This window comes from Capricornis sumatraensis, chromosome 7, assembly GCF_032405125.1.
Source record: "Capricornis sumatraensis isolate serow.1 chromosome 7, serow.2, whole genome shotgun sequence".
Lineage (NCBI taxonomy): Eukaryota > Metazoa > Chordata > Mammalia > Artiodactyla > Bovidae > Capricornis > Capricornis sumatraensis.
In genome coordinates, this window is record NC_091075.1 from 33,758,756 (window position 1) to 33,771,265 (window position 12,510).

Sequence of the window (12,510 nt, forward strand, 5' to 3'; positions counted from 1 at the left end):
ACAGGTAACTCCTGAAGGAAACTGTCTTTTTTCCTTGGATAACTTTATCAAAGCCATCATTAACACAATAGCAAAGATAAAACTTATTCTAAACAATTCTTCCTGAGAAAATATTTCCAAGAAATTCAATATATTATTACCGTGTAAATTATTAGGTTATTAAAAGCATTCAACATGGCATTTCACCCTTGGTTTAGACTTCTCTGCATCAAAATTTATATTATTAGGTTCTACATACATTAGAGTTTATTAGAGCTTTCATGGCACTAAGCTATAACATCATACATCAGAAATTTCTACCATAATTTTATTTTTTAAACCTCAGAAACATTTTAGTAAACAATTAGATTAAGGAGACAAATACTCTTCTTGGAGCAATAACCATTCTTCTCAGAGTGTGCCTTAGATTCTCAGTATTTAGCAATCAAAATCATAGCATATGCTATTTGGCTTATATAATAAGGCACATGGAATTGCAGTAAAAGCACAGAACAAATGATTTCACATTTAAATTCTATGATGCAAAAAAATTTAAATATCTAAACTATGCATGTTGTTTGAAATAATGATCTATAGCTGTGACTAAACTTGCAGAAAGCTTCTTTTAGACAAACACAAACAATAGTAAATTGTTGAACATTTTCACTGTTCTTTTTTTGTTATTGTTTAATGAAAGAATACAGAAATTGGTTTTAATGCTTTTGGAGGAAAAAAGACGTGAAAAGTAACACGCCTAGTGGAATGCTAAATCAACTCAGATACATCTAGCTTCTGAAGTAATAGCAGCTACAAAGATACTCTACCTAAAGTTAAGCTGTGTGCGTGTGTTTGTGTGTATGTGTGTGTGTGTGTCAGCTCATCCATATATTTTGATGCTAGGCCCTGTGCTAAGTATTAGAATAACTTTTCTCATTTAATCCTTACATTGAGTTATGAATTACATGTTTTCTTATCCATTCCATAGATGAAGAAACTAAAAGAGTTTAAGTAACTTATTTCAGTCCTCATACTTATGAAGTTTTCAGAAGCCAGATAATAAAGCTATGTTTTTCTTACTCCGAAGCCTGTGCTTATAATCATTTTTCCATACTGCAAGAAATCATTCATTTGCCAAATGGCTCATATTGTAGGTAATTAGGATAACTAGTTTTAGGAAAATTTTTACTTTAAAAGAGTTTGAAATTTGCTTTTCTTAATTTTAGTATTTACACTGCAACAAGGCTATATTATCATAAGTACTATGAATTTAGGCTTATTAACTGAGAAGTATTAAACTTAGTAACACTATATGGAAATGAATTTTCAGAGAAATAGTCATTGCTTTCAAGCTCATGTATTTATTTTACATTGTTTATTTACTAGGAATCCGGTGTTTTTCTGAAAGAAATGTAACCTGGATCCTTAGCACTTTAGTCCTATTTTTTCTGAGCTTCAGTTTACCTATTTGTGAAATGAATATAACTGTCTTTACTATGACTATTGTGAGCTGACTCACTTATCCCAACCTCAGTGGTGAATAAGTAACTCCTCAAGATTCAATTAAATTCTCAAAAAACACATTTCCTTTTTCAGGATATTAAAGTACTGTGGATCAGTAATTTATGAATTGATGCACTAGGGACCCAAAGCACTATATGAGTCAAAGTAAAAAGAAATCCATTTAGGGAGGAATTTGCTGAAAACATATTGATTAAATATTTGTAAATGTTCACAAATATTTTGTTAATAAATAACTAAATGTTTTACATTTAATAATTATGATCAGAAAAATTACTATACTGATAATAGATACTTGTACATATCACACAGTAAATTTCTATAATGTAATAAAAATATCTAGGGGACATTGTGCTGTATTTGTTATTGTCTTCTTTTGGAGAAGTGAACTGATTACTTTGCATGTACTAAAATATTTATTAAAAATAATAATTGCTTTTCCTGTTTCTATGGAGAACTTCCTAAATTCTAGTCTACTGTCAAACCCTTGGTTATTCTGTGCTCAAGGAGAAATTCCCAGTCACCCTGTGGAGAGGATATTAGAATCACAGGATATTAGAATCATAAAATGGGCTTTTTAAACTGCACAAATGCATTTACAAACACAACACATACCCAACAACACACAGATTTTTCTGTCTTTGAGACGTGTATACAACTTCCTGAGGAAGTGCCTGACTCCAGACTTGTGAGTCAGTAATACAGCAGACCACTGTGTTTGTTATTAGGATGTGATATTCTTTACTTCTAATAAAGAAGCTGTACTGTAGCAGAAGAAAAAGCAAGAACCACTGACTCAGAAAGATGTACCTAAAACTTCTTGAAAAGGTCCAAGTAACCAAAAATGCTCAAACAACCATGCCTTTCTTTCTTTCCCTCCCTCTTTGTCTATCATTTGTCTGTGTATTTATGTATCTATGCATGTATGTATGTATATTTCAACTTACTTGTTCAGTTTCTACAATGACTTCTCCCATCTTTAGCGTCATAAAATATTTAATTTTCTCAGTCCCTCTAACTCTCAGAAGATGACCTCCACTGCTATTTTACAGAGGACACAGAAGACACTGAATTAAAATTCATACTTATTTCTATTTCTCAGTCTATATCCCACATCCAGCCTATTTGATTCAAATTTATCTGCTATGGAGAAACTGTCCTCCTATCTAACGCCAACCCTCTATCAATAAACTTAACAACAGTTCCCTTCCATTTCAGATGCTTAAACATCCATTTCTTGGCAATTTGATGTTGGTGATCCTCTGTGCTTGGCCCTTTTCTTATTTGAGATCCTCTGCCTCGGCAAGCCCATTCATATCCATTACCCCCATTGAGCCCCAGCTATACACATGCTTTACAAATTTATACTTCTAGATTTAGAGCTGAGCTCTGGAGTCTAGAATGATTTATGTAATTACATAATTGATATTTCTATTAGATGTCTCCAAAACACTTCGAATTTAATGTGGCCAAGACCACAACAGAATTATTCAACTCAAATCAGTCCTCTTCCAATGTTTTCCTGCTTCACTGGATATCTTTTCACATAAGTCTTAAATCTTGGCAGTCTTTCTGTTGAGCAAATCTCATCCTATTCCTTACCACAGTTTGAAGGTTTTCTGTGGATTTGTACTGCTTTTAAGAAAAGAGATCAAAATCTTTAATAAAGTCTATACATCTTTGGATAGATTATCCTCCACCTACCTCAACATATTCCTACTGGACTATTTTTCTTTCCAGCACTTCTTTGTGATGCATGATCTTACATTCTGATTATACTATCTGAATTGATCCTCCTGAAGCTTCAAGTGAACTCTTCTTCATATTCATAAATCAGCTCAATTATCACTTCTGCAAGGAAGCTATCTGTGGGCTGTTTTGACTGGAATAATAATTCTGTTCTTTACACTATTAGAAGGAGTATCCCTCACTTTCCTGGCAGTTATACCAGTTGTAATTTTACCCATATTTGTATGATTTTTGACCAATGAAAATTTCTATTAGACCAAAAGCCCTGTGAAGGCAGGGACTGTCACTATAACAAAAAATTGGCATATTCTTGTATCCAGCACACTTATTTGGCATAGATTCATCATCAATAAATTCTTGTTTCACATGAAGGAAGGTGGAATATTTACTAGATATTCATTAACCAATTCTTATAAGTTTTCTATTTCTTAGCATAACTGACAAAGAGGGGATTTTACAGAATAAAAATAAAATGGCAATATAAGAATCTACTGTTTTATAGAAGTGATAGAAGACATATCTTAATTATTTCAATAATTAAAATCAACTTCTTGCTTTATCAATATACTTATGTTTATGTTATTTACCATTAGATAAGGTAGAGTTTACTAGGGCAGGTTCAATATATTACAAACTATTACTATATATCAAGTGTTTAAGGTAAAGGTGCTTATTTGAATTTTGATAAGATGTAGCACTAAAACTATTGTAGAATATAAATATTTTTCAACTGTTCTAATTACGCAGTTGTAGCATTTACCTTGACAGGAGATAGAAGATTTACATTCTTCTAGTCATAAAAGAGATGGATGGATAATACAATGAAAGTGAAGTAAAAGAGTTAGCTGCTCAGTCATGTCTGATTCTTTGTGACCACATGAACTGTATCCTGCCAGGCTTCTCTGTCCATGGAATTCTCCAGGCAAGAAAACTGGAGTGGGTAACCATTTCCCTCTCTAAGGGATCTTCCCAACCCAGGGATAGAACCCAGGTCTCCCACATTGCAGGCAGATTCTTTACTGTCTGAGCTACCTACAAAGCCCTGGATAATACAATGGAACATGCCTAATAAGCCATAGGCTCATTGACTTTCAGAAACTTACACACAAAGTATTGAAACACATTTACTCTAAATTTAATTTGAAATAAATGAGCATATCCAACAAATAGTCATGTAATTTATGCTTGAACATAACGCTAAGGACATTATACTACTAATACCAATAGCTATACATTTATTTAATGTTTACTATATATCTAGTGCCATGTTACATGCTCCACATACATTATATTATTTAATATTCTAACAAGCCCAATTATGAAGATGAAAAATTTACATAACGGACTTTTGGACTCAGAGGGAGAGGGAGAGGGTGGGATGATTTGGGAGAATGGCATTCTATCATGTATACTATCATGTAAGAATTGAATCGCCAGTCTATGTCTGACGCAGGATACAGCATGCTTGGGGCTGGTGCATGGGGATGACCCACAGAGATGTTATGGGGAGGGAGGTGGGAGGGGGGTTCATGTTTGGGAACACATGTAAGAATTAAAGATTTTAAAATTAAAAAATAAAAATTAAAAAAAAAGAAATATTCTAATTAATATAACATTGATTTTATTATGAACTGATATATATTTCTTTGTATCCTCTCTTAAGTATGTCTCTGATATATCATATTATAAATCTAAATAGATCTCCCTCTATGACAGTTTTTCAAATACTTAGAGAACACTAGTTTATTCTCTATTTAGAAAAGTTACTTTAAAATAAAAATAATTTGTTTATTCAATCACCAAGGGAGCTTTTCATACAAAGATGGACTTAGACTAAGTTTAAGATCAAATAAAAATTATTGATCTTAAAATTATAAAATATTTTAAAATAAAATACTGTTGATCAAAAGTCCTCAGAAATCTTATACAGTTGATTTTGAAGCAAAATATTGAATTTTACATTGTTTATGGGGTTCTTGAGGCAAAATACTGAAGTGGTTTGCCATTCTCTCCTCCAGTGGACCCCCTTTTGCCAGAACTCTCCACTATGACACATTCATCTTGGGGGGCCCTGCATGGCATGCCTCATAACTGCACTGAGTTATGTAGGACTCTTACCACTACAAGGGTGTGATCCATGTTAAATTTTATATTTGTCTTTCACCGATTTCATTCTTTGGTTTTTTTGATCTTCACATCCTTCTAAAACATTTGGAATCTTTACTATCAACAATTACATCACCTTTTCCTGTTCATTTTGACTCATTTAGAAGTTTGAGAGGCAGGCTTTTACTTCTTTATCTACATTACTAGTAAAATACTTATGAAGAGTATGTGGGCAAGTTCAAAGTATGGAAACTTGCCTCTACAGTGCTACCCACTTTGACAATAGTTCATTAGTTAACACTTCAGATACAATTTTTTTAGTCATCTACAAGTATTTTTACTATACTGTCATCCAGTCAATTTTCTCTATATAGTTTTTAAGTGCTTTGTAAAAGGCATTATTGAACTCAAAATATATGAGTAAACATATTGATTTTATGAATAGCTAATGCCATCAAAGAAGAAAATGAACTGCTTTACTTTATTGCCACCTATAACACATCTGATTAATAATCCATTCCATAAATTTATCAGAAAATAAAATCAAATTCATTGCTCTGTGAGAATGAATTTTCTTTTCTAATTTTGAGTATGTCAATCTCCAATGATATAATAGCTCTTTTTCTTGTTTTGCACATATTATTTATAGTAACTCATATATCACCTCAGGAAATGCATGTACTCCCTTAGGATATCATTCATTTAGACTTGGAAATTCGAACCATTAAAGGTGCCTTATTAAAGACTCCTGGACTGCAAGGAGATCCAACCAGTCAATCCTAAAGGAAATCAGTACTGAATATTCATTGGAAGGACTGATGCTGAAGCTGAAACTGCAATACTTTGGCCACCTGATGTGAAAAACTGACTCATTGGAAAAGACCCTGATGCTGGGGAAGATTGAAGGCAGGAGGACAAGCAGACAACAGAGAATGAGATGGTTGGATGGCATCATCGACTCAATGGACATGAGTTTGAGTAAACTCTGAGAGTTGGTGATGGACAGGGAAGTCTGGCTTGCTGCAGTCCATGGGGTCGCAAAGAGCTGGACACGACTGAGCAACTGAACTGAACTGAATTGAAAGATGCCTTCAATTCCTTTAAGTATTTTCCACTATCATTCTTCTTCTTCTTCTTTTTTTTTTTTTTGCTGCCTTGCATGGCATGTGGGATCTTAGTTCCTAACCAGGGATCAAACCTGGACTCTGCTTTGGAAGCATGGGGTCTGAACCACTGAACCGTCTGGGAAGTCTCTCCCCTTATTCTCTCATTTTCACCTTAAAGATTTTTTTTTTGCACAAAGTGGAAGAAAAATCATTATTGAAGAGCCTTAGCACATATTTAACAAGCCTCTAGGTCTATCCTGCCTATTCAACTTATTAAATCATACATTTTTTATCCTACTCTCCACAAGAATGAACTGTTCATAGATTTTTAAAAATTTCTTGACAGTTTTCTTAAACATTGTTTTCTATTCTTTGATCTTGAAATAATATTTTAATGTAAAAATTTCAGACTTGCTTGGGAGAAAATAGGCATTGAAGAAATGCTAAAGAGGATGAAAAGAAGGGTTGGAGAGGGAGGGAAGGAGGGGAAAGAACGGTGGCAGAGAAGAAAGAAAGAATGTATTCAAGTCTTAACCTTTATTTAATGATATACGACATGACTTTGGGCAAGTAGGCAAACCTTCATCACTTTAGATTACTCATCTGTATAAAGAATAGATTTAATTGGTAATATAAGAGCTTTTCTAACTTTGAAATTTTAATTCTAAAAATCATTTATTGAGACCTCATATTATGGTCATTTTCTGCTAATACGGGAATATAAACATTCTTGTTCTAAACACTTTACCTTAAAGACCTTAAAGTTTCAACCGGTCTTAGTAAATGCAATATGTCAGTTGTTACTGCCCTTGCAAAAAAACAAAACATAAGTACTGGGGAAAAAAAACAAATTGTCAGAGTAATCACAAACGGTTAATTTTCTCAATGTCAAGATTTTATGTATTTCTTTGAAAGAAACAAATAAGTTTTCACATGTCACTGTTATATATTAATATTTGTTTCAATCATATTAATAAAAACATAGTACAATATCCATTACTTTTCAAATATACCACTGGAAGTGAAAATATCCAGGCAAAACCAATGAGATTGTCATTCAAGTAACATTCATTCTTAAATTGATTATATTTAAAAATTCTAGAGAATTTTTAAAGAACAAAATAAAGAAAACAGCCAAATCCTAATAGGATGATTACTATTGTAATTCCCTTAATGGTTTTATATATTTACTTTTACACTTCTATGCTTGGACAGCAAGGAGATCAAACCAGCCAATCCTAAAGGAAATCAACCCTGAATACTCATTGGAAGGACTGATGATGAAGCTGAAGCGCCAATACTTTGGCCACCTGATGCAAACATCTGACTCATTGGAAAAGACCCTGATGCTGGAAACGATTGAAGGCAGAAGGAGAAGAGAGTGACATAGGATGAGACAGTTGATGGCATCACTGATGCAACAGACATGAACTTGGGCAAACTCCAGGAGTGGTGAGGGACAGGGAGGCATGGCCTGTTGCAGTCATGGAGTCGCAGGAGTGGACACGACTTTTGACTGAACAACAACCACACTTCTATGCAGAGTATTTGCAAGCTCATTGAAAGAATGGTATTGATTTTTGTTTTTTGAAGTATGTTGATTTACAACATTATATTAGTTTTAGATATACAGCATAGTGATCATTTTTATAGATTATACTCTATTGAAAGTTATTACAAAATAATGACTATAATTCTCCACGCTATACAGCATATCCTTGTTGCTTATCTATTTTATCATACTACTTTCTATTTCTTAACCTGATAACCCTATCTTGCTCTTCCCTTCTTCCCTTTCTCTATAACAACTAGTATTTTTTGTATATCTGTCTGTTTCTATTTGCTGTATACATTAATTTATTCAATATTTTAGATTCTACATATAAGTGATAACATACTGTATTTGTTTTTCTCTGACTTCACTAAGCATGATATTCTCTAGTTCCATCCACATTGCTGCAAATGGCATAATTTCATCCCTTTTTATGGCTGACTAATATTTAGAATGGTATTAATTTGATTATAGCTTAGAGCATGATAAGGGAACTAATAATCCAATTAAGACAAGTATTAAGAATATTTTGTTACTACATTATTACACTATAGCTACTAATATTTAACATCTATATAGTAGTAGCTATATTAGCTATACTAGCTATATTAGTAGTAGCCACATTATACTATGGCTACTACAGTTTAACATCAATACAGTGCTTGTGTGTATGCTGTTGCTTCACTAGTGTCCAACGCTGCAACCTTTTGGATTGTAACCTGCCAGGCTCCTCTGTCCATGGGATTCTCCAGGCAAGAATGCTGGAGTGGGTTGCCATTCCCCTCTCCAGGAGATCTTCCTGACCCAGGGATTGAACCTAGGTCTCCTGTACTGCAGGTGGATTCTTCACTGTCTGGTCCACCGGGGAAACCATTATATAGTGCTGCTGCTGCTGCTAAGTCACTTCAGTCGTGTCCGACTCCGTGCGACCCCATAGACAGCCGCCCACCAGGCTCCACTGTCCCTGGGATTCTCCAGGCAAGAACACTGGAGTGGGCTGCCATTTCCTTCTCCAATGCTGGTAAGCACTAAACAAATTGCTAAGATGGGACAGTACTGGGATAGTAATGAGCTAAAACCAGTCAATCTTAAAGGAAATCAGCCCCGAATACTCTTTAGAAGTACTAATATTGAAGCTGAAACTCCAATACTTTGGCCACCTGATGGGAAGAACTTACTCATTGGAAAAGACGCTGATGCTGGGAAAGATTGAAGGCAGAAGGAGAAGGAGGGTGACAGAGGATGAGATGGCTGGATGGCAGGTTGTCTCCACAGTCTATGTGATGTAAACATAATCACTTCTCCCTTCAAACAATGAGCCTACTCCCTCAGTACTGCTCTAGAAGAATGTACAATTTCTCTCCTGATTTGAAATGACTCTTTTAACATATGTTTAATTCATACAATCACACACACACACACACACACACACACACATATGTTCTGGGACTTCTTTTCTACTGGTCCAGTTTCATACAATTTTAATTTTTTTATCTTTATGTCAATATTGTCAATATCTACAGTTCATGAATTTCTTGCTCTCCATTGTTTTCACCTTCAGATTTTTTAAAGTTAAAACTATGGAAATATATCTTCCAATGTATTTTAAATCACTCTCATAAATTCATAAAGTCACTTTGGAATTTTGAATGGACTCAAAGATAACCTAATTTACTTCAGTCAAAAATATTTTAACAGTCTTTGGATCTAAGAACATTATATTTTTCTATTTATTCTAGTCTATTCAAGTCTATTTTTTCTCTTTTAGAGCACAACCATATATATTATTTTAAAATAACAGTGATATTCTGCAGATAGAACCACAAATTGAGGAAATTTAACATTGATACCATACTTTAATCTGCAGTTCATATTACAGCTTTGTCACTGGTCCCAATACTGTCCCATATTAGCAGTTTAGTTCAGAATCATGTCTTGTATTTAGTAGTTGTGTCTCTTAGTCTCCCTTAATCTGGAGCAGCAGTGGAGGATCTATTCTCTAAAGAACTGGTTGAGTTCACCTGTGAAACACTCTAGGCAAGGTCCTCTTGTGTGAGATTATTCCTTGATAACTTTCGTATGCTGCTGCTACTGCTAAGTCACTTCAGTCGTGTCCGACTCTGTGCGACCCCATAGACGGCCTCCCACCAGGCTCCCCCATCCCTGGGATTCTCCAGGCAAGAACGCTGGAGTGGGTTGCCATTTCCTTCTGCAATGCATGAAAGTGAAAAGTGAAATTGAATTCGCTCAGTTGTGTCCTATTCTTAGCGACCTCATGAACTGCACCCTACCAGGCTCCTCCGCCCATGGGATTTTCCAGGCAAAGGTACTGGAGTGGGGTGCTATTGCCTTCTCCAAACTTTCGTATACATTGGTCTAAGTTCTCTTTTATTTGACTGGTTTCGCTAATATGTTGTCTCTTTTGCTGATATTTTCTAAGAACCAGGATTTAATTTATTAATTTAATTCGCTTGAAAATTTATTTGCCTTATTACTTTCTCCTTTTATTTTTATCTTCCTTATATCTTCTGTTAAAATTTGTTGTACACTTTTTAGCTTTTTTAAAAATTTATTTTTAACTGGAGGATAATTGCTTTACAATGTTTGTTGGTTTCTGCCATATATAAACATGAATCAGCTTTAGGTATTTTTTAAAATTTTATTTATTTTTTTAATTTGTTAGCTTTTGAAGATGGAATTAAATATATTTATTTCCATTTTTTTCATTTTTATTGATACGGATTTTTAAGACTATAAATAATTCTTATAGATTCAGATATGTACTGATTTATTTCTAATTAACTGATTATTTATTTTTGCTGCTCTGTCTTCGTTGCTGCATGCAGGCTTTCTCTAGTTTGCTGTGCATGCTTCTCATCGCGGTGGCTTCTCTTGTTGCGGAGCACCAGCTCTAGGCATGCGAGTTTCAGGAGTTATGGCGAAAGGCCTTAGTTGCTGTGAGACAGGTGGGATCTTCCTGGATCAGGGGTCAAACCCGTGTCCCCTGCGTTGGCGTGTAGATTCTGAAGCACTGGACCACCAGGGATGTCCTGTAGTGTTTTCATTACCACTACTTGAAAAAAGTCTGTAATATATATTTGTATTTCTCCTTTCTCTTCAAGAGTTGTTTAATAGAAGACTTCATTAATTTCAGATGGAAAGATTTTTTAAGTTTTATTTCTTTTCTAGTTTTATTGTATTTGGATCAGAGAAAGTTATTTTTGATATATCTTCCTTAATGGAACTTAATGGTGTTTTCCATGAGACCTAATCTATTACTGATTTTTGTTATTTCATGTTTGCTTGAGAAAATAGTGTATAATCAGGATGTTATGTTTGATATATATACAAAAATGTATTAATATTTCATTGTTTATGTTATTTATTGTTTGAATTTTGTTATATTTACTGTGTTTTTCTCTGTAATGTGTTTTTGATGTTTTTTATTTAGCTTTTAAAAAGGTCTGTACTTTTGTTATAGTGGTTAACTTCATATTTATACCTTTTATAGTGCCTTTACTACTTTTCTTTCCTGCTTAACCTTTTTTCTCTAAGTTTTAAATAAAATAGGTGACTTATACTTACACTATAGTTAATAATGATATTCTATTTTCCCCTTTCTTTCCTTCTTTTTCTCCCAGTGTTTAATAAAACCATCATTTCACTTTTATAACATATGATGATTTCATATTATCATTTAACACGTTTCTAACCTTGTTTTAGCATCAGTTTTACAGTTAAATGTACTAAATGATCATGATTAGTCATTTTACTAAGTTTCCCTTGTTATTTCTTGGTCAAAAGAAGCTCATACTCTGCTAGTTTCATTTCGAGGGGCTCATGTGTCCACTTTTCTCTTAGCACTTGTTTGTTTGAAACTGTTTTCTCTGTAGACATGATGGAGATCTTGAATGGATATAGGATCTCTGGCTAGCACTTAAAAAAAAAAAAATTCTTGATAGTGCCTCTCTAGTGCTGGCTTGCTTTGTGTGTAGCTCTTGAGAAATCTGATAGTGATTTAACTTTTTACCATTAAAAACCGTTTGATCCTTTTGCACTGAGGATTTTTTCCTTTGTCTTTTAAGTTTAATAATTTTTACTAAGCTATAATTCAAAGTTTATTGTCCTGAATCAGTCTTTCTGGAATATTAAGTACATTTCTTTCATTTTGCAGAAGTTACCTTAGATTATAGATTTAAACATTAATTGTATCATTGTGTGTTTTGCTTCTTTAGAGACTTCAAATACATGTGTTATATTTTTGGCCTATTTTTCATTTTGTTTCTTTCACTCTGAACCTTTTGCTTTTTAAATTTTAATTATTTTCTGTATTATTCTTTAGTGTAATTTAATTTAATCTCCTTTGAGCAATTTGTAATTCATGTCCTATACTTTTTGTCTTTTGTTTTTCAAAATATATCCTGAGATTTGTTGGATTTCTTTGTCATTTGACCATTTCCATGATTAGCTTTTGAATTTATGATTCTGTTAGATTTTCTT

The 12,510-nt window shown here is 33.6% G+C and overlaps 1 protein-coding gene across 2 annotated transcripts in view; it reads right to left on the reverse strand.

The window, feature by feature from the left end:
- GRID2 (glutamate ionotropic receptor delta type subunit 2) overlaps nucleotides 1-12,510 on the reverse strand; it is a 1,614,208-nt gene that overhangs the window by 329,279 nt on the left and 1,272,419 nt on the right. The gene's annotated exons all lie outside the window — the stretch shown is intronic.